Below are 19983 nucleotides of genomic sequence, written 5' to 3'. Positions count from 1 at the left end.
AGTAATTGACAATGTCTTACCCTGGAACACTGCAAAAATCTATGGTCCGTTAGATGGATTTACATTGTGTTGATTACCATTTATGTATTAGTGTCATAGAAGATGAATACGGACACTAATTCTGACAAATTACAGATTTGAATAAATACATATGACAAATCCACAAAAATATCTCCCAAATCCAAGAAAATATCAATTAAAGATACACAATGAATTGTTTAGAATGGAACTTACAACATGAATTCTGTATACAAGAATTCCTGCTCTTTGAACTATAGCCTGATAGGTATCTGTAAACAGGCACTATACTTATTTTAAGGTGTCAGGCAACTGCCTGCAGATCTAAAAGGCCTCATACCAGCAGGTGATTTTGTCTTTGCTATGGCTGGTGTGGGATATGTTCCTTTCTGATAACCATTTCAATACATTTTCTCCTACTATTAAGAAATGCATCATGGTATTTCATGGTCAGAGATATCTTTAATATGGTCAAAGTTGCTCCATACTTACACCTTTTCCACTATTGGCCCACAATGATAAACTCCAATAATTTGGTCCTGAGCCTGTAGCCTTACTTGCATTGAGTGAAATTCTAACTTGATTGACTTCAGTGGGGCCAGGATTTCAACCTTGACTTTAATGGGACTACTTTCATAAAGACTGCAGGATTAGACCCTCAGATTATACACATTAAGGCCTGGCCCATATTAGAAAATATGCACTAGTTTAACTAAACTGACATTAAACCAGTCTAGTGGGCAAACACATAAACTGATTTAAATGTATCTACATTAACCCTCACTTAAATCAGGTGAACTTAATTCAACAAATTTCTGACCAATTTAAGCAAGAGTTAGGCAGGTCTGAGTGCATCTTCATTAGGTTTCAGAGTAACAGCTGTGTTAGTCTGTATTCGCAAAAAGAAAAGGAGTACTTGTGGCACCTTAGAGACTAACCAATTTATTTGAGCATAAGCTTTCGTGAGCTACTGCTCACTTCATTGGATGCATACTGTGGAAAGTATAGAAGATCTTTTTATACACACAAAGCATGGGTGTAAATGGGTGTTTACCACTACAAAAGGTTTTCTCTCCCTCCACCCCACTCTCCTGCTGGTAATAGCTTATCTAAAGTGATCACTCTCCTTACAATGTGTATGATAATCCAGTGGGATAATTCCCAATTCCTTGGAATTCATTTGCAAATTGGATACAATTAACTTAGGCTTGAATAGAGACTGGGACTGGCTAAGTCATTATGCAAGGTAACCTATTTCCCCTAAAAGAAAAGGAGTACTTGTGGCACCTTAGAGACTAACCAATTTATTTGAGCATGAGCTTTCATGAGCTACAGCTCACTTCATCGGATGCATACCGTGGAAACTGCAGCAGACTTTATATACACACAGAGAATATGAAACAATTCCACGGTATGCATCCGATGAAGTGAGCTGTAGCTCACGAAAGCTCATGCTCAAATAAATTGGTTAGTCTCTAAGGTGCCACAAGTACTCCTTTTCATCTTCATTAGGGGGCTTGCATCAGTTTAGTACTGATTTAAATCAATTTAATTAAATCAGTGCAACTTTTCTAAAACAGACAAGCCCTAATTTACAAATGATAAATATCTTCTTAGTACCAGTACCCCTCTGATAAATCTTGTATAAGCATGAATTCTCTCTCTAATTTATATAGTGATCCTTTTAATCTGTATAAAATGATTCTGTTTTCTATTCTGTTCTTCAGTACAAATCTATTTACAATTTATGAACTAACTATGGTGTGAAAAAATAAAATAACTTAATATTTGAAAAATATCCTTTAATATAAAAGCTGCTGTTACTTAAAGGTTCCCCCACTGGTGTGTCTGTTCTCTGAAGATCAAAACAGACATAAAATCAATTGAAGTATGTCATGACTGACTGTGCATGTCTATTATGTATTAACTGTTACACATCATTATTAACCTTTGTTCATAACATTTTTAAAAAATCACTGGATTTTAAAAAATGGACATGGCCAAATTCTGCTGTCATTTTCACCAGTGTAAATCTGGAATTACTTCAGTGTGATCATTCTGGATTTACACGTGTGTGAGTGACAGCAGACTGTGGCACGACTTGCATATGTGAAAAGATTACATAGGAGTCTGATATTCTGATCTTTCGTCCGGTGTTTGCCACTAAGTATCTCTCAACTTCCAAATGTTTATTTTTTGCTCCATAAGCATATACGTAATTTCCAACTCAAATGACAAATGTAGGTTCTAAGGCTGGATAGTTTCATATAATCTTAAATCTCTGATTTTAATTTATATTATGATGGGGAAAATTATTGTCTGGGACAGATGTGACAACTAACAGAACTGTAAAAATAATTATTCTTATTTTTGATTGAACATACAAAAATGGCAAGCTTGTGTGTGATGTGATGAAGCAGAAACAAAAATCATACAAATAGCTCTATCCCATATGGAAAATTGAGTAGTGTTTAATAAAAAATAATAACCTTTGCATAGATGTTTTCAAACATCCCAATCAGGTTTATATACCCATTATAGAAATCTACAGGACAGTTTAGAGAATTTATGGAAATTACATAATTCTCTGTTAAATTGTATAGGCTTTTTCTACTAACATTATTACATTTCTATATAATTATATTGGTTTAATCCTATTCAGTTTTACAGGACCTTTTCATAAGAGATGTAATATGCAGTAAGTCTTATTAAAGAGAAAAGGCCTATGAAGGGTGCTGAGCACCTGCTCAGAGTTGGTAAGCTAGGTCAACATTTTTACAAGTGTCTTTGTAATACACTTGGGAGAGATTTTCAGTGGGACTAGGGTACATTACTCCTTCAGACTCCTTTGAACATTCCAGTCTATGTCTGCCATCAAATATCTGATTTGATGATCTAAAGATAGCACTAAGAACTGCCACATGGGGGACCTAAATTTAGGACCTGAGCATGGTCCCTCATTCACAGGACTGTAAAGTCCAGGAGCATTCTAGTAGTAATACAGGTAATCATAGAGGAATCACCTTGCATCACTTTCTCTCTCTTTCCTCTGCTTCCTCTAGGGAGTCATTTTAAATTTAACCTGAGTGCTTGTGTTTGTTTCAGTGGCCTGGAAACAAGTGGCTATGACACCATATTTTCTAGAGAAGAGAGTACACACTGCAAACAATCACAGCCTAGCTGCCAAAAAACAATGTTGCTGAATTACAAGGAAATTTGGCCAGCAACCATATTTCTAAACACTGAGAAGGTTGCTGTCCTCAGTACAGTTCCGGCCACCCAATTAAATATAATGACCCTGTTTATGAAAAAGGTATCATTTACATAGTTAAGTTGTGTTCTTTCTACAGTTCTCTTATAGAGCCCAATAAGTGGAGCGCTAGCCAGATGAGTAACAGTAGTCATTATTTTCTTAATTCAATGTTCCATTCATAATGGAAAAGTCCAGTTTACCCAACTACCAGTTGGTTTGTACCTACAGGTTAGGCACAGTATGGACAGATTCTTGCATAAAAATAAAATGTTTTTAGAAAATGCTTATTTTTAATAAATAAATAATAATATTTTATATGTGTATCTATTAAAATACCATCCTGAAGGGTTCTCAAGCGATTTACCTATATATATACATATACGTGTGTGTGTGTGTATATATATATACACACACACACACACACATATACATACACACAGAAGTCACTTCAGCAACCATTTCTGAGCTGGAACACAACAACTATGTAACAGTGCAAAGCAACATTCTACGACAGTTTTAGACCTTAAATTCTAGAATTAAAGTTCAAGGAGAATGCAGGTAGATATTTACAAGAACTTGTAAACTGAAAGAAGACAAGATGCTGGGTGTAACATTCCCACTGTTGTGAAAAGTGGCACGAGAGCTTTCCACAAGACAGGTGATCAGAGCCTTGATTTTACATCTCACCTGGAAAAGGGCACCTCCAGTGCTCCCTATCACTGTGCTGGGTACTTATTCAGTACCGTCTTTGAAGAATGTTTCATCATGAATAACAAACAGTACTTCTTGAAGCCTCTGGACTTTCCCCATAAGTCTCCCAGTTCACATAAGACATGATCCTGTGCTCATTAAGTCAATAGTAGTCTTTCCATTGACTTCCATGGGCTTTGGTCCAGGCCCATAAGCAACAATATTTTGTGAGAAATGAGGTGATAACAACCAGGGTGGCATGGTTGCAGACTTTATATTGGTCTAAGCATTCACATTTTGATTTAAAATGGTAGAGTATTAATCAAATGTGTACTAACAGTAATGACCTTTCTAGTTGTTTTTAACCACAATATGTATCTTTGGGTATTACTAAGTCAGGATGAAAGTTACAAAGCATGCAACATTCATAAAACAGAAAAGGCAGAGAAATATGCATTCATGTGATTTTAGAGCCGGTAACTACACTAAAGGGTGCTGATAAAGAGCACTATGTATAGAAGGGACAAGCCAACGGGTTTTGAAATGGAACTGTGGAAAATGCCACATAACATTTGCACTGAAACTCACAAGTATCGTTTTCGGGCCTCAGCTTCAGCATTGCTAACTTCAGTAGGAAGCAGGAATGCTAAATATCTTTCTAGATCACGCCCTCAGTAATGAAAATTGTATGTACTGAAAAAAGATAGGATTTAAACTATTTTACAGTAGAGATGGGCCAAGAATGTTTTGTTTTGATTCAGATAAGGATAGTTCAGGTTCAAAGCTGAAGCAGGCTAAGTTTCACGCTCGTATTAAAAAAAATGTTGAATGTTTGTGATCTGTTCTTACAAAGTTTTTTATTTTATGATGGAGGAAAATCTCATGAGACCAGCCATTCTGATTAAACTTCTTCCATATTTAGCTGCATATGAACTGGATATAGAAGCTAGAGCCTTTCCAGTTTTGGACCTAACCCAGACTCAAAACAACTGAGGTAACTTCACATGCAGGGATTTGAATCAAAGTACCACTGAAATTTGGTGGAAGCAGGTATTTGGATTTCAGACTCATTACTATATTAAAGCCACGGTGAACAAACCATTTAGATTATCCAGGAAAACTATTGGTGTATTATGGTTAAATGTGGATGACAGATATCAAGAGATCACAGAGAAAAAATTTAGGGGAATTCAAATCACACAGCAACATAAAACTTTACCATGCTAGGAGCTGTTCCAGAACTACAGCTCTCGCTATACCAGGTAACTTCATTTTCCAAATTACAATCAACAAGAATGGAAGGTTAGATATGGGATGGTAACTTGCTGCATCTGCTGTTTGCAATGGGGTTATTTTTTACATAAATCAGGAAAGATGAGCTATTATAATGGCTTTTAGAAAGTCTACACTTAATCAAGTAAGAATGAGAATAATGAGAGTAATCACAAGAATCAACAAATCAAGGTATTCAGAAGTGTTTTTGTAAACTTAGGAAGCTGATTGAGACAGTACTGGATTGGTAAGTGTTATTGTTGTCAAGAACAGTTTGGATTCCTGGGGTAGGTAGGTTCATTTATCATTAGAAAAAAAGACAACACAGATCCAAGAGACAGTGTGTAAATAGTTCTTATTCCCCTTGAACAAAGAAGGTAAGATAATAAAGCAGAAAACTCCACACAGCTCTATATTTGTGATCTCTGGCCAAAACTGTTTCTCAAACTCTTTTCAAATTATTTTGGTTTTGTGATAATCCCATCTCCAACATACTAAATGCCTTTGTCCCAAATCCATCACTCAAAATCAAAATTCTTTATTAGGATATATATATGAGAGAGAGAGTTATATAAGTAAGTTATATGTTGTTAAAGTATAAAGGGAACAAAAGACTTCATGTCTTTATCAGAGGTAAATACAATACAATAAGCATCTCCCCACAACTGGGCTTTACATGTGTCAAGGTTCCTCCCCCACTCTGAACTCTAGGGTACAGATGTGGGGACCTGCATGAAAAACCTCCTAAGCTTATCTTTACCAGCTTAGGTCAAAACTTCTCCAAGGTACAAAATATTCCACCCTTTGTCCTTGGATTGGCTGCTACCACCACCAAACTAATACTGGTTACTGGGAAGAGCTGTTTGGACACGTCTTTCCCCCCAAAATACTTCCCAAAACCTTGCACCCCACTTCCTGGACAAGGTTTGGTAAAAAGCCTCACCAGTTTGCCTAGGTGACTACAGACCCAAACCCTTGGATCTGAGAACAATGAAAAAGCATTCAGTTTTTTACAAGAAGACTTTTAATAAAAAATAGAAGTAAATAGAAATAAAGAAATCCCCTCTGTAAAATCAGGATGGTAGATACCTTACAGAGTAATTAGATTCAAAACATAGAGAACCCCTCTAGGCAAAACCTTAAGTTACAAAAAAGATACACAGACAGAAATAGTTATTCTATTCAGCACAGTTCTTTTCTCAGCCATTTAAAGAAATCATAATCTAACACGTACCTAGCTAGATTACTTACTAAAAGTTCTAAGACTCCATTCCTGGTCTATCCCCGGCAAAGACAGAATATAGACAGACACACAGACCCTTTGTTTCTCTCCCTCCTCCCAGCTTTTGAAAGTATCTTGTCTCCTCATTGGTCATTTTGGTCAGGTGCCAGCGAGGTTACCTTTAGCTTCTTAACCCTTTACAGGTGAGAGGAGCTTTCCCCTGGCCAGGAGGGATTTCAAAGGGGTTTACCCTTCCCTTTATATTTATGACAACATGCGCTCAAGGTTTAATCCCCTTGTTCATTTCGGATTCATTGGCAGATTGCTCCACAGCATGATGGCGGTCTCTCTCTTTTCTCTTCAGGTTAAATGCCAAGAAGTGTGGAGGCCCTTGGTCTAACAGAGGGATCCATTTCCAACTTCAAAGAAAGTGCACGTGGATGTATGGTCCCACGTTTTAATAGACCAGATTTAAAATCATGACATTTCTATGCACAGAAAAGCTGTCCCTGGCCCAGGATCAAATTCTGTTAATCCTGGGACTCAGGCACATATAATTTTGGGGAGCAATTGCACATTTTGTGGTAGGTAGAGAAAACATTTATCTAGCAGGCTGTTATTAAGAAAATGGTGGCTGTTTGAAGCAACTCAGGGGTGTGGGATTTTAGAAAATGATTCAGGAGCCTGATTAATGGATAGAGGGCAGGTGAGGCGGTCAAAGATTCATCAGACATTTATTTATGACATGACCTTGCAATTTGTCATAAGGTTCTGCCATGTATTACACAGCTATCACTTAAACACACATACACTCCCATTAAGCTGATGAAACACACATTGATTCTATAAGAAACTAAGTGACAAATACTAAAGAAAGTAGGACCAGAAGCACTGTTGTTCTGGTCTAGCATTAGTAATTCTAATTTCATGAGATTCATCCTTAAGTAGACTGACTGCACCAGTGGTGTTTGGGTATCTTCCTTGAAATGCAGTTGAATAGTTAAATATTGATCCTACATTCTACAGTCCTCTCCTATATCTTGAGTAGTGTATTAATAATTGTGGTATTATATAGCAGTTGCTCTTTTGTACTGATTTAGTGTGTATGAAATACTGTAAATCTGTTTTAAGTATAATGTCTAGAACAAAACTGTGCTGGGAAGAGAACGGACAGTATTTGTTGTCATGTTGTCACTATCTTTTATCTTAGTTTCATCCAATATTCATACTGTACTGATATTCAAGTGAAATCCTGTTCTAATACTTTAATTCACATAGCAGCACATGATTTTTTAAATTGCACAGCAGCTAACCATCAACAATTCATACACATCAATTAGCTAAATAACAGAACATATTCAATAAATTCTGTTCAGAACCTCCATTCCGAAATCTCAGTTACAGAAGCTGCAGGGCCAAGCCTTGTAGTCAGAAAACAGGAAAAGTTTTTTTTTTTTTCTCCTGAAAATGGTCGTCTTTTCTGGAAAAGCTGACTGAAGAACCGGAATGTAGGACAATTTATCAAACTTGTTGCGCTGCCTGCCAACTTGAGTTTTAATTAAACTCATGCACAGCAGGGTGCTGGAATTATTACCACTTGCACACACTTCCTGTGTTTGTTACTAGTTTCACCGGCAGCTCCAAATAAAATACAACATGTAGGTCAAACTGTTCAGCATCACCCTTAGCCTTTTAAAAAGGAACTAAAAGCTTCTGGAAACAGCTGGCAATGGGCAAAATAGTCTTGACCATAAAATATCTTTGGAATGCTCTGAGCTACTGTGTTTTAACATTAGAAAAACGTAACATAAACACTATTAGAGTTAAATCATCAGGATCTTGCAGCAATAGGGGCATTGAGCTAAATTAATCCCTGGTATTACTACTTTGCCTTTAAAGGAGTTTTTACACTAGGGATGAATATGGTCGTATGACTACAGATATGTCAAGCAATTACTTCCAGTGTATGAAACCCAATGAATATTTTACAATTTATGAAAAAATTATAAAAATACACTTAAAAGAAAACACTTTCAAGTTCTAATGCAGAGTGCATGAATATTTACAAAACATTGCAATTTTTTTGCAGGGTTATTATCTGGATCCTATTTGTTTACATTTTTTTTTAAGTAGAGTTCATCCCCATTATTATGGAATGTTTCAGCAGAATGAAAGTTAGTCTCCACACCAGCCATCTGGGAGCCCTCAACATTCTCTGAGCTGGACAAGCACACACTGTAATGAACCTAAGGCCATCTAGGACCAGCAAGGCAACTCAAAGCCATTTATTGCTGACCCCAAGCGTTCAAAAATTGTGACACTGAAACTAGGTTACTATACTTCCAGGTTTCCCTAGACATGACCTCCTTTTTGTTTAGTTGCCAACCCTCCAGGATTGGCCTGGAGTCTCCAGGAATTAATCTGTAATTATATGATGAAATCTCCAGGAATACAGTCAACCAATATTGGCAACCCTACCTGTGCAATATTCAGCTGGAGGCAGCATTATTTATCTTTATTTGGATGACTAATATCTCATCATATATTATTTTAAAAAATTAATTTGTGTCATTCCCCCATAAGAGGGGATATGAAAGTAACTGGAAGAGGCTCATAATGTTCCAGTGTAGTGGAGGAGAGCTTTTGTGTAGAGCTGGCTGGGGACTGATGGTTCTTTTCACAAAGAATTTTGAGATTTTTGAAGCTTGCGCTTGTTCCACATTTCAAACAAGAAAAATAATATTTTTGAAAGTTGTTGAGAAACAAAATTTTGATTAAATGTCTGTCTTTAAACTGAAAATGTCAGGTTTTCAATTCATCACTCTCTGTGGAATTGATCAGGGAGTCCACCCTGAACTACAGAAAACATTCCATCAAAAAAAAATATATATTTCAGTTTCAATGGAATGATATTTTTTGACTGAAAAAGTTTACTTGAAAATGTTTCTATTTGTATGCTTTTCTTCTTCCTCCCCAAAGAGAGATGGCCTTCTTTTAGTTTTCTTTTAGCATTCCAGCGACATAGCAAACAAGCATGTCACATAAGAAAAAACCTGTAAAATGTTTATAGTCAGAGCCATTTACAACATCTTTCAAGCTTCTGTTCACACCCTTCAGAAAGGGTAAGAAATCTGAGACAGAGCCCATAAACAAAATCACAATCCCTGAAACATCAAAGAGGTATATTCCAGTTCAATACAATATCTCAATATAGTTTTATAACCTAAACAGAGATTATGTAAGTGTTAATTTTCATCTGGTTCACCTATAAATTCTTCATATACAGCCCTGTATTAAATCTTCTGTTTTAAACCACTCATTTTATTTATACAAGATTTTTAAAGTACATGTTATTGGGGGAGGTGGGAGTGTGTGGCTCAGCAGATTAATAAGGGGGATATAGAAATTTTCACCTCTGTCATTGTGACACTGGCAGACCAGCCAACCTATGTATGACCCATAACAACTTTTAACAAGAGGCATTACAATTGTATCAGGACAATTCATTTGTATATGAATTTCAAAGAGATGTACTAGACCAGCAATCACTAACCCATACATTTGCAGTGATAGAAATCAAGGGCAGACGGTAAATGTGTTGGTCTGTGTACTTGTATCTTGTTAAAGATTTCACAATGTAACCAAATTAGCTTGTAGATGCTAATTCACTTTTATGTCTTAATTGACTATATATTATGTGTGCGACTGGGTTTAGTCCACCCTAAGATCAAAGATGTGAGACATTGCATGAAATTAACAATATTATATATATATATATTATCTTCAGCTTGTCTATGTTATAATGTATGACCAGCAATTGCCTTATGTTAATCAATATAACTGGATTACCTGTGTATGCATAGTAAATAGAACATTAACTTCAAGGTGATGGGACAGTGCGCACTCAACAAAGAAGAATCCTCAGTTACATGGTTTGCTCAAAGCACTTGAAAAAACCTGCTTTAGCTATAAAGAGAAACCCCAGGCCTGATCCTTTCATCTCTAGTCTGCTGAACTTTAAATAGGGAAAGTTTAAGCCATGGGACTGAGATCTTCTAAGTAGTTATTTGGCATACACTGGAGAATACATGGAAAGACTCCAACAGACTTTACATCTAATCTGCCTTTGGATTCTGACCTGTTGGGATAATTCCAAAGAGACTTTTGCAAGCCAGTACATATAATATCACTGCTGTGTTCCTGATCTATAAACACTGAAAATCATTTGTATGTATATGATTCCTTAACCATTCAATACCTCTCTTTTTTTCTTAATAAAACTTTAGTTAGTTTATGAATGATTGGCTGACAGCATGATATTTGTGTAAGATCTGAAATATATATTGACTTGATGGTAAATGTCTGATCCTTTGGGACTGGTAGAACTTTAAGTATGGCGAAAAGGGTTTTCAGTAACCTCTCACTATATTAGACCAGTGTGTCTGGATGGGAGCCAAGGGCTGGGATACTGAAAGGGGACGGTGTTTGGCTTCTTGTTAACCAATGTGGAGCTACAGAAGCTCTTTTGACACTGAGTTGGTGAATCTAATTATAGAATGACCTACTAGTTTGAGGATTGTCTGCTCTGTTTCTTACAGTCTGCTCTGAGGGTGGCATTCTCAGCGTGGCCCATCCCAGGCACCCGGTCACAGTCATCAATTCAAATCTGTCTCAGGGAATAGTATGACAATCCTTTCCATCTCCCATCCCTGAGAAATGCATGCTTCCTGAAGCTTTCATGCTTTTTACAGGTCCTCTGATTCATCTACCTCTAAGGTTTGTGAATGCATGAATGCAGACAGCTATTCAGGGTCTCTGAAGACAATCCTCTCTGCAGCCTGCCCAACTATTACCTATATATCCTGGTAACTTACATGCTGCTACTTTGGCTTACCATAACCATGCTGAAATATTAAACAATTAAAAGATTTAATCTTTTCTCTTTGACAATGAATGTTCTTTGTCAACTGCAAGCTCTAACATGTTCTTTTCCCTCCATAATTAAAGATTTTTGCAAGAATGTGTCTCCAGAGCGGTCCCTAGGGTACGGCCCATTGGGGCAACTGCCCTGGGCCCCGTGCTTTGGGGGACCCTGCTCTTTGAGAGGAGACAGGCGGGGAGGTGAGGCGAGAGGCAGGGCAGGCGGGTGGGGAGGAGCCCCCTACCAACCTCCCCCTCCCTCCCAGTGCCTACCGCTGATCAGCTGTTTTGTCTGGAGGTACACGTGGGGAGGAGTGAGGGCACAGCACGCTTTGGGGAGTGGGAAGGGGCAGAACTGGGCGGGAAGAGGCAGGGCGAGGCCTTGGGGAAGGGATGGAGTGGGGGGCAGAGCCTGGGCAGAGCTAGGGGGAGCACCCCCCGGCAGATAGAAACTCAGCACTTATGTCCCGGGCCCCTCACCCCCTAGGTATGGTCCTGTATGTCTCAGCTGGTCCCTGATTTGTTTTGATGAAATAGGAGAACAGATTTTCTACAAAAGTAGACATACCCCATGTTCCTTTGTTCTGACCCATCAGGAAATGTTGCTGCTTCTTTAATTGTTTTAAAGTGAATTTAATGTTCATGAAAGGTGCCAAGTTGATAACTCTGGATTTCTTTATCTACTCACAGAACACGTATTGCACAGGTGACTGCAGTGCAAGTTGCCCTACACTTCATCATCAATATGCATTAGCTCTGAAAGTTCATCTCCGAGTGTCTCACCTCTAAGAGTGAAAGAAAAGTTCACACTCGCTTAGCATTTAATCTTTGGCCTCTCTGCTGAGAGTGCCTATAGGACACAAATTATTCTCGAGTCAATTTGACAGTGAAATCTTTTCACACCACCTGTCTTGTCTACAGTGCAGGGAACACCTTGTATCAGTATTCATATTCTTCTTGTTAAAGATTTTTTTTGCTATGCTGGTTCTCATAACTGAGTTCTTCAGAGCATATATTAATTCAAACAATATTTCTATTTTCAGCCTTTTGGAAATAACTTTTTATTTATTTGTTTCAATTTTGAGTGAACTTCATCCTCCTGTGTGTAAGAAACAAATAGCACTGTGTTATGGGGTTCTCACTCCCTGCAGGAGGCACCTTGTCTTGGCTGCTCTGAGGATTAGCTTTCTTCCAGGTCCCATGCCGCCAACTGCGGTTTCTCCACCCATTGTTCTCTCTCACTCTGTAGCCCTTCTTTCATTCTAGGAATCGTAGAATCATAGAAGATTAGGGTTGGAAAAGACCCCAGGAGGTTAACATAGCCCAACCCCCTGCTCAAAGCAGGACCAACGCCAGTTAAATCATCCGGGCCTTAAAAACCTCTAAGGATGGAGATTCCACCACCTCCCTAGGTAACCCATTCCAGTGCTTCACCAACCTCCGAGTGAAATAGTTTTTCCTAATGTCCAACCTAGACCTCTCCCACTGCAACTTGAAACCATTGCTCCTTGTTCTGTCGTCATCTGCTACTACTTAGAACAGCCTAACTCCAACCTCTTTGGAAACCCCCCTTCAGATAGTTGAAGGCTGCTATCAAATCCCCCCTCACTCTTCTTTTCTGCAGACTAAATAAGCCCAGTTCCCTCAGCCTCTCCTCATAAGTCATGTGCGCCAGCCCCTAATCATTTCCATTGCCCTCCACTGGACTCTCTCCAATTTGTCCACATCCTTTCTGTAGTGGGGGCCCAAAACTGCATGCAATACTCCAGATGTGGCCTCACCAGTGCCGAATAGAGGGGAATAATCACTTCCCTCGATCTGCTGGCAATGCTCCTACTATATACTGTTAGCCTTCTTGGCAACAAGGGCACACTGTTGACTCATTTCCAGCTTCTCATCCACTGTAATCCCAGGTCCTTTTCTGCAGAACTGCCGCTCAGCCAGTCGCTCCGCAGCCTGTAGCACTACATGGGATTCTTCTGTCCCAAGTGCAGGACTCTGCACTTGTCTTTGTTGAACCTCATCAGATTTCTTTTGGCCCAATCCTCCAATTTGTCTAGGTCACTCTGGACCCTAACCCAACCTTCCAGCATATCTACCTCTCCCCCCAGTTTAGTGTCATCCGCAAACTTGCTGACGGTGCAATCCATCCCATCATCCAGATCATTAAGGAAGATATTGAACAAAACCGATCCCAGGACTGAACCCTGGGGTGCTCCGCTTGATACCGGGTGCCAACTAGACATCAAGCCATTGATCACTACCCATTGAGCCTGACAGTCTAGCCAGCTTTCTATCTACCTTATAATCCATTCACCCAATCCATACTTCTTTATCTTGCTGGCAAGAATACTGTGGGAGACCATATCAAAAATTTGCTAAAGTCAAGGTATAATATCACGTCCACTGCTTTCCTCATATCCACAGAGCCAGTTATCCCATCATAGAAGGCAATCAGATTGGTCAGGCATGACTTGCCCTTGGTGAATCCATGTTGACTGTTCCTGATCACTTTCCTTTCCTTCAAGTGCTCCAAAATGGATTCCTTGAGGACCTGCTCCGTGATTTTTCCAGTACTGAGGTGAGGCTGTAGTTCCCCGGGTTCTCTTTCTTCCCTTTTTTAAAGATGGGCACTATATTTGCCTTTTTCCAATCGTCCGAGACCTCCCCCAATCACCATGAGTTTTCAAAGATAAAGGCCAATGGCTCTGCAGTCACATCAGCCAACTCCCTCAGCACCCTTGGATGCATTGCTTCCGGCCCCATGGACTTGTGCATGCCAGCTTTTCTAAATAGTTCTTAACCTGTTCTTTCACCACTGAGAGCTGCTCACCTCCTCTCCATACTGTGCTGCCCAGCGCAGCAGTCTGGGAGCTGACCTTGTCTGTGATGACAGAGGCAAAAAAAGCATTGAGTACTTCAGCTTTTTCCACATCATCTGTTACTAGGTTGCCTCCCCCATTCAGTAAGGGTCCCACACTTTCCCTGACCACCTTCTTGTTGCTAACATACCCATAGAAACCCTTCTTGTTACCCTTCAAATCCCCTTGCTAGCTGCAACTCCAGGTAGCCTTCCTGATTACACCCCTGCATACTCAAGCAATATTTTTATACTCCTCCCTAGTTATCTGTCCAATTTTCCACTTCTTGTAAGCTTCCTTTTTGTGTTTAAGCTCATCAAAGATTTCTCTGTTAAACCAAGCTGGTCGCCAGCCATATTGGCTATTCTTTCTGAACATCAGAATGGTTTGTTCCTGCATCCTCAATAAGGCTTCTTTAAAATACAGCCAACTCTCCTGGACTCCTTGCCCCCTCATATTAGCCTCCCATGGGATCCTGCCCATTAGTTCTGTGAGGGAGTCAAAGACTCAGCCTTCCAGACAGGTCACTATGTGGTTTCCCCTTTCGGGCTATAGAGTCTCACTAGACCCAATGTTCAGGAAATGCCACTCTGTCAGTGGCTAGTAGGTGAACCCAGGCCCACCCACTACTCCGAGTTCTAGCCCAGGGAACCTATAACATGTGGCCAAAGTCTGTTCAGTGCTGCTCCTTTTTTACAATTTTTTTTTTAGAAGCCACCTCACCAGTGGCTTCAAGCCACTATTTCCTAGGCTGCTTCCTGCCCACTGGCTCTCTTCTCCACCCTTCCATTTTCAGGGTAGGCCCTTACCTCAGGGCCAGGCTCCTACTCCTCCTGCTGTGGGTTCCTTCCTTCTCTCTCTAATACACCAGAGAGTGGCTGCAGACTTCTTCACTGCAGTCCTTTCCATTGCCAGCTTTCTGACTTTATATTAGCTCAGCCTACACTTGCTCAGGTGAGCTTCATCCTCCAATCAGGGGTTGTTCCTCCAGCCTAATCCCCTCATATGGGGTCTATCACACTAATTGGCCTTTTCTCAGCTCTCTTAACCCTTTCAGGGCTGGTGTGGGGTGAATGCCCCATCACACACTGTCTTGAGCCAGGTACAATACAAACACATCCTATGCAAGATTCTCTCACACAAGTCTACTAAAACATCTGTAGAAGAGTGGACTCATCACTAGAGCACCTTCTTGTGGCTGAGCATGGTGTAACAGGCTCCTTCCTCTCTAAAACCTGCTGCTAATGGTCACTCCAGCCCTCTCTGTCTGGAAGTCTCTCTCATTGTGACTCAGCCCTCGGTCTAGGTCACATTTTCGTTCCACACTCTCCAGGATAACAGAAAGTTTGACAAACAGTCCAGTGTCCTCACAAAGGTTTTCAGCCCTGACTCTGGGCCCATGATGTTCACACTCTTCTCTCAGGGCTCCCTGTCATCCTTGTCCCCTTCTCTGGTCTCATACTACCTCATCAGTGGCTGGTAAGAAAACTAGGTCCATGCTCTACACTGGGTTCCAGTTTAAGGACTAGAGAGTCAAGGTCTGCTCTGTCAGACTCCTCGCTGCTTCCTCCTGGGACTTCTTACCATAGCCTCTCTTTTAGGCCTTCTCCCCACAACTTCTCTAGGTTCACCCTTCTCTCAGGGCTAGGCCTGTTGGAGCTGTCCCCTGGAATCCCCCCCTCAACAAAATCCCAAACTAAATGTACAAATATAACCCCCGTTATACCCTCCCTCAGGCTTGAACTTTCATCCCTCTCAGTTGAGCACTTCCAGGGCTCTGAAATCCAGATTAGCAGGTTTTACCACTAGAGCCTGCTTTCTCCACCCCAGTGGCTGCTCTCTCTCTCTCCTGGCCTCTTGCCAGGCTATTCGATTTACAAGAGGATCCCAGGCCCAACTTTCCCTCTAAGCTTTCTCCTTGACACTCCCATCCCAGAAAGTGACTGCAGAGCTCTTCACTCTCCCTGCAGCCCCTTTGTGTGCCAAACTTCCTCTGTTTAAACTTACCACTCAGTTCCTTTCTCAGATGGGACTCATCTTTAATTAAGCCTGGCCTACTCTCCAATTTCAGCCAGATAGCGTTGCCAGGTGGTGGCCCATACTAACGCTTTCAGAGCCTGTGTGGGGTAAACACCTCACCACAACACCCTACACCTGACCCCAAGCATCCTTATTATTCTAATCCTGGAGTCTCACTTAAGCAGAAGGTTTCCATCATATCAAATGCTGCAAAGCTGTGTGGACTATGGTGAGATCAAATTTATTTTCAGTTGTGAATAGGATTTCAGTACAGATGTCCAGAGTCTGAAGGCACACTATTCACTGTACTGACTAGCTCCCATTTTTTAAACCAGTGATTTGTGATCACATACACTAAAACATCACAGTTGTTAGTGAACCGCATGTATGCACATTTGGGGAGAAAACACACTACCTTGATTTCCAAAATACAAACCTCTCCCCTTCCCCCCGCCCCCAAAATACTCATTAGGATTGGATAGATGAGTTAATTTTTGTCATAGATTCACAGACTTTAAGGACAGAAATCATCTAGTTTGACCTCACCTAATTACCTCTGTATTGAGCCCAATAACTTGTGTTTGACTAAAGAATATCTTCTAGAAAGACATCCAATCTTTATTGAAGACATAAAAGAATGGAGAATCCACCACTTCTCTTGGTAGTCTAGTCCTTGCAGCAAGGTCAAGAATATTTGTTAAATGAAAACTTTCTTTTTTTAAAAATGCTCTATTTGCATACTCCAACTCACGTTTTATTCACATTAACATTCTGCAAAGTGACATTAACTAGGCAAAAAAATTCACCTCTTCAATGAGTCAAACCATTGCCAGAGTACTTCACTACAGAAGTCAGCCCTACTGATAACTAAGTGGTGGGTGCACCTAAAAAGGTTCAGTGGTTTTGTTTGGTTAATGCTGACTAAAAGGTTACAGAAATTGTCTGAAATTTTTGGGTCTGTAAAACTGGATGGTATTTTTGTGAGTTTTTCAGGACTTTGCCTGTCCAAGTTCCACCAGGAAATATCACAGGGACAACTTTTTCCGTGGTAGAGTGTGTGTTTCAGACTACCATGAAGAAGTCGAAGTGAAGGCCAAAAAAGGAGGGGGAAGAATTGGGGAAAAAAACGGCATCTGAATTTTCTTAAGCTTCAGCAAGGAGTCTAGTTTGAGTTTCAAGTCAAAGATCTGAATCAATTGCTTTCTCACTTTATTTTTTAATCAACATTATTCACTTATTACTAATGATATTCACAAGTGCCTAGGTACAGCATGTATAATCCCCTTATATGGCAATGAGGCCAGGCAGCATGAAATGATATTTAAGGCAAGAAACACTGAACCTCTCCCAAAGCATTCAAAATATACTGAAGGAACCATTCTATACCATCACTGGGGAGGAGAAATGGTTTAATAGGTTTTTTCCCCTTTAATTTCTGCCCAAGCTACTTAGTGACCTTGTGGCCCAGCCAGAGCTCCATGGCTTGACTAGGCTCTATGCCTAAGGAGCACCAGCAGAATTCCGATGAGGGTAGCCTCTCTCAGCAGCAGCTTCACAGAACTGCCAACTACCCTCAAAGGGGAATCTGTGGCCCAGATTATAGTCATAGAATATCAGGGTTGGAAGGGACCTCAGGAGGTCATCTCGTCCAACCCCCTGCTCAAAGCAGGACCAATCCCCAACTAAATCATCCCAGCCAACGCTTTGTCAAGCCTGACCTTAAAAATTTATAAGGAAGGAGATTCCACCACCTCCCTAGGGAACGCATTCCAGTGTTTCACCACCCTCCTAGTGAAAATTATTTTCCTGATATCCAACCTAAATCTCCTCCACTGCAACTTGAGACCATTACTCCTTGTTCTGTCATCTGGTACCACTCAGAACAGTCTAGATCCATCCTCTTTGGAACCCCCTTTCAGGTAGTAGAAAGCAGCTATCAAATCCCCCCTCATTCTTCTCTTCTACAGACTAAACAATCCCAGTTCCCTCAGCCTCTCCTCATAAGTCATGTGTTCCAGTCCCCTAATCATTTTTGTTGCCCTCCGCTGGATGTTTACAAGAAGGATGCGGAAAAATTGGAAGTGTGGGGCCCAAAACTGGACACAGTACTCCAGATGAGGCCTCACCGATGCCCAATCTCACTTACCCCAGTTTTACCGTGATATAACTCCACTGACTTTACTAGAGTTCATCCTGATTTATGTCAGTGTGATCAAGATCAATATTAGGCCCTGTGACTTTGCCCCCACTGGGATGCACAGCAGTGGGAGATGCAGGAGAGTGACATTTGGGGAGGTTGACATTCATGCATGGGGGAGTGGATGCTCCCTGGCTGATTGAGTGAAAGTTAGGCAGACAGTGATGGAGCCAAATGACCTTGCCTAGAAGCATCATTTCTGGCTGTTAGGGACAGGACATAAAGGAATACGCACCCAAGAAAATCAGTTCGGGGCAAAGCAACCCAGCTGATCACCCAGTTGAGTGTCTTATAATGAACTGAGTGATCTCCAGCTACCTCAGGCTTCCTAAGTACCTGTAGTCTGTTCCATATCCTATAACCCCAGGAAAACAGTAGCCTCCACAGGGTCCTCCTGAGGAAGAAAGTGAAGATTATGCAGAAGGGCAGAGGGAAGGAGGACAAATTTACGTGAATTACCACAATGCTTTTGCACTCTGAATCCCGATCACACTATATCCAAGTGGACACTGTTTGTTCCTGGTAAGCCTGACTGAATAATCTCAGGATGTGAATAAGGCAGGCTGTCCCACAGTTTCTATATGCATTACCAAAGGACCTTCCAGGCCTTCCTCTACAATTATATACATTGACCTACAAATTCTGAGTAACTGTATTTGAGAAAAGAAGAGTGGATCTTATGAACCCTTCAGTTCTGTAGTCTTTTTAAAGAACTATATCATGTGCTGTGAAAATGAAGTAAAATTATGCTTTTCGGTCCATAAGTATTGTGACAGTGCCCCCCATAAGGCTTTATGGAAATATGCTTATGAATGTATATATGACATAACTGGAATATGTTGTATGGTACATATGCCATGTAACATATCTCTGTAAAGGTTATGATCTACTGACTACATTCCTCTCATTTGTATGCATGTATCATTTTTGTACTTGAAGTTATGAATATTGGCTGTATACTTGCTTGATTTTTAAGTAAGCTTTGTAAGGCATTTGGTCAGCTTCTTTAGAAAGGAATTTGCAAAGTTAAGTGCCCAATCAAGAAGCACTCAAGGAACAATGGGTCTTGAAATGCTCCAATCCACATAAGAAGTCTACTTGAGGACGTTCAAGGTAGCATGTGAACCATGGTTGCTACCTGTAGTTCTGAGTCATGCATGGACATGTGACTTGCCCATGTGACTCCAAAACTCCATCCTGGAGCTGGACTTTGCATAGGAGAGAGGAGGGAGTCTCCAGCCACAAGAGAAAGTCTATTTAAGCCCTTGGGAGACCCCTCCACTTGGTCTACAGCTGGCTAAAGAGAGAGCCTCTCTACCCCCAAGGATATCTGAAAGAAACTGGAACCAAGAACAGTAACTACAGGAGGTGTGAGCGATTGCTGGACCAGACTAGAAGGAGACTAGTCTGTAAAAAGAAGCTTACTGGATGAGGATTTTATCTGTATTCAGTTTTATTACTGTACTAGACAGACTTGTGTATTTTATTGTATTTTGCTTGGTAATTCACTTTGTTCTGTCTGTTACTGCTT

At 40.5% G+C, this 19983-nt stretch overlaps 1 protein-coding gene across 6 annotated transcripts in view; it reads right to left on the bottom strand.

The window, feature by feature from the left end:
- Positions 1-19983, bottom strand: part of RXFP1 (relaxin family peptide receptor 1) — a 90612-nt gene that overhangs the window by 43949 nt on the left and 26680 nt on the right. The window lies entirely within an intron of this gene.

This window comes from Caretta caretta, chromosome 4 (assembly GCF_965140235.1).
Source record: "Caretta caretta isolate rCarCar2 chromosome 4, rCarCar1.hap1, whole genome shotgun sequence".
NCBI classification, from domain to species: Eukaryota; Metazoa; Chordata; order Testudines; family Cheloniidae; genus Caretta; species Caretta caretta.
This window is presented reverse-complemented; position numbering and strand designations above follow the sequence as displayed.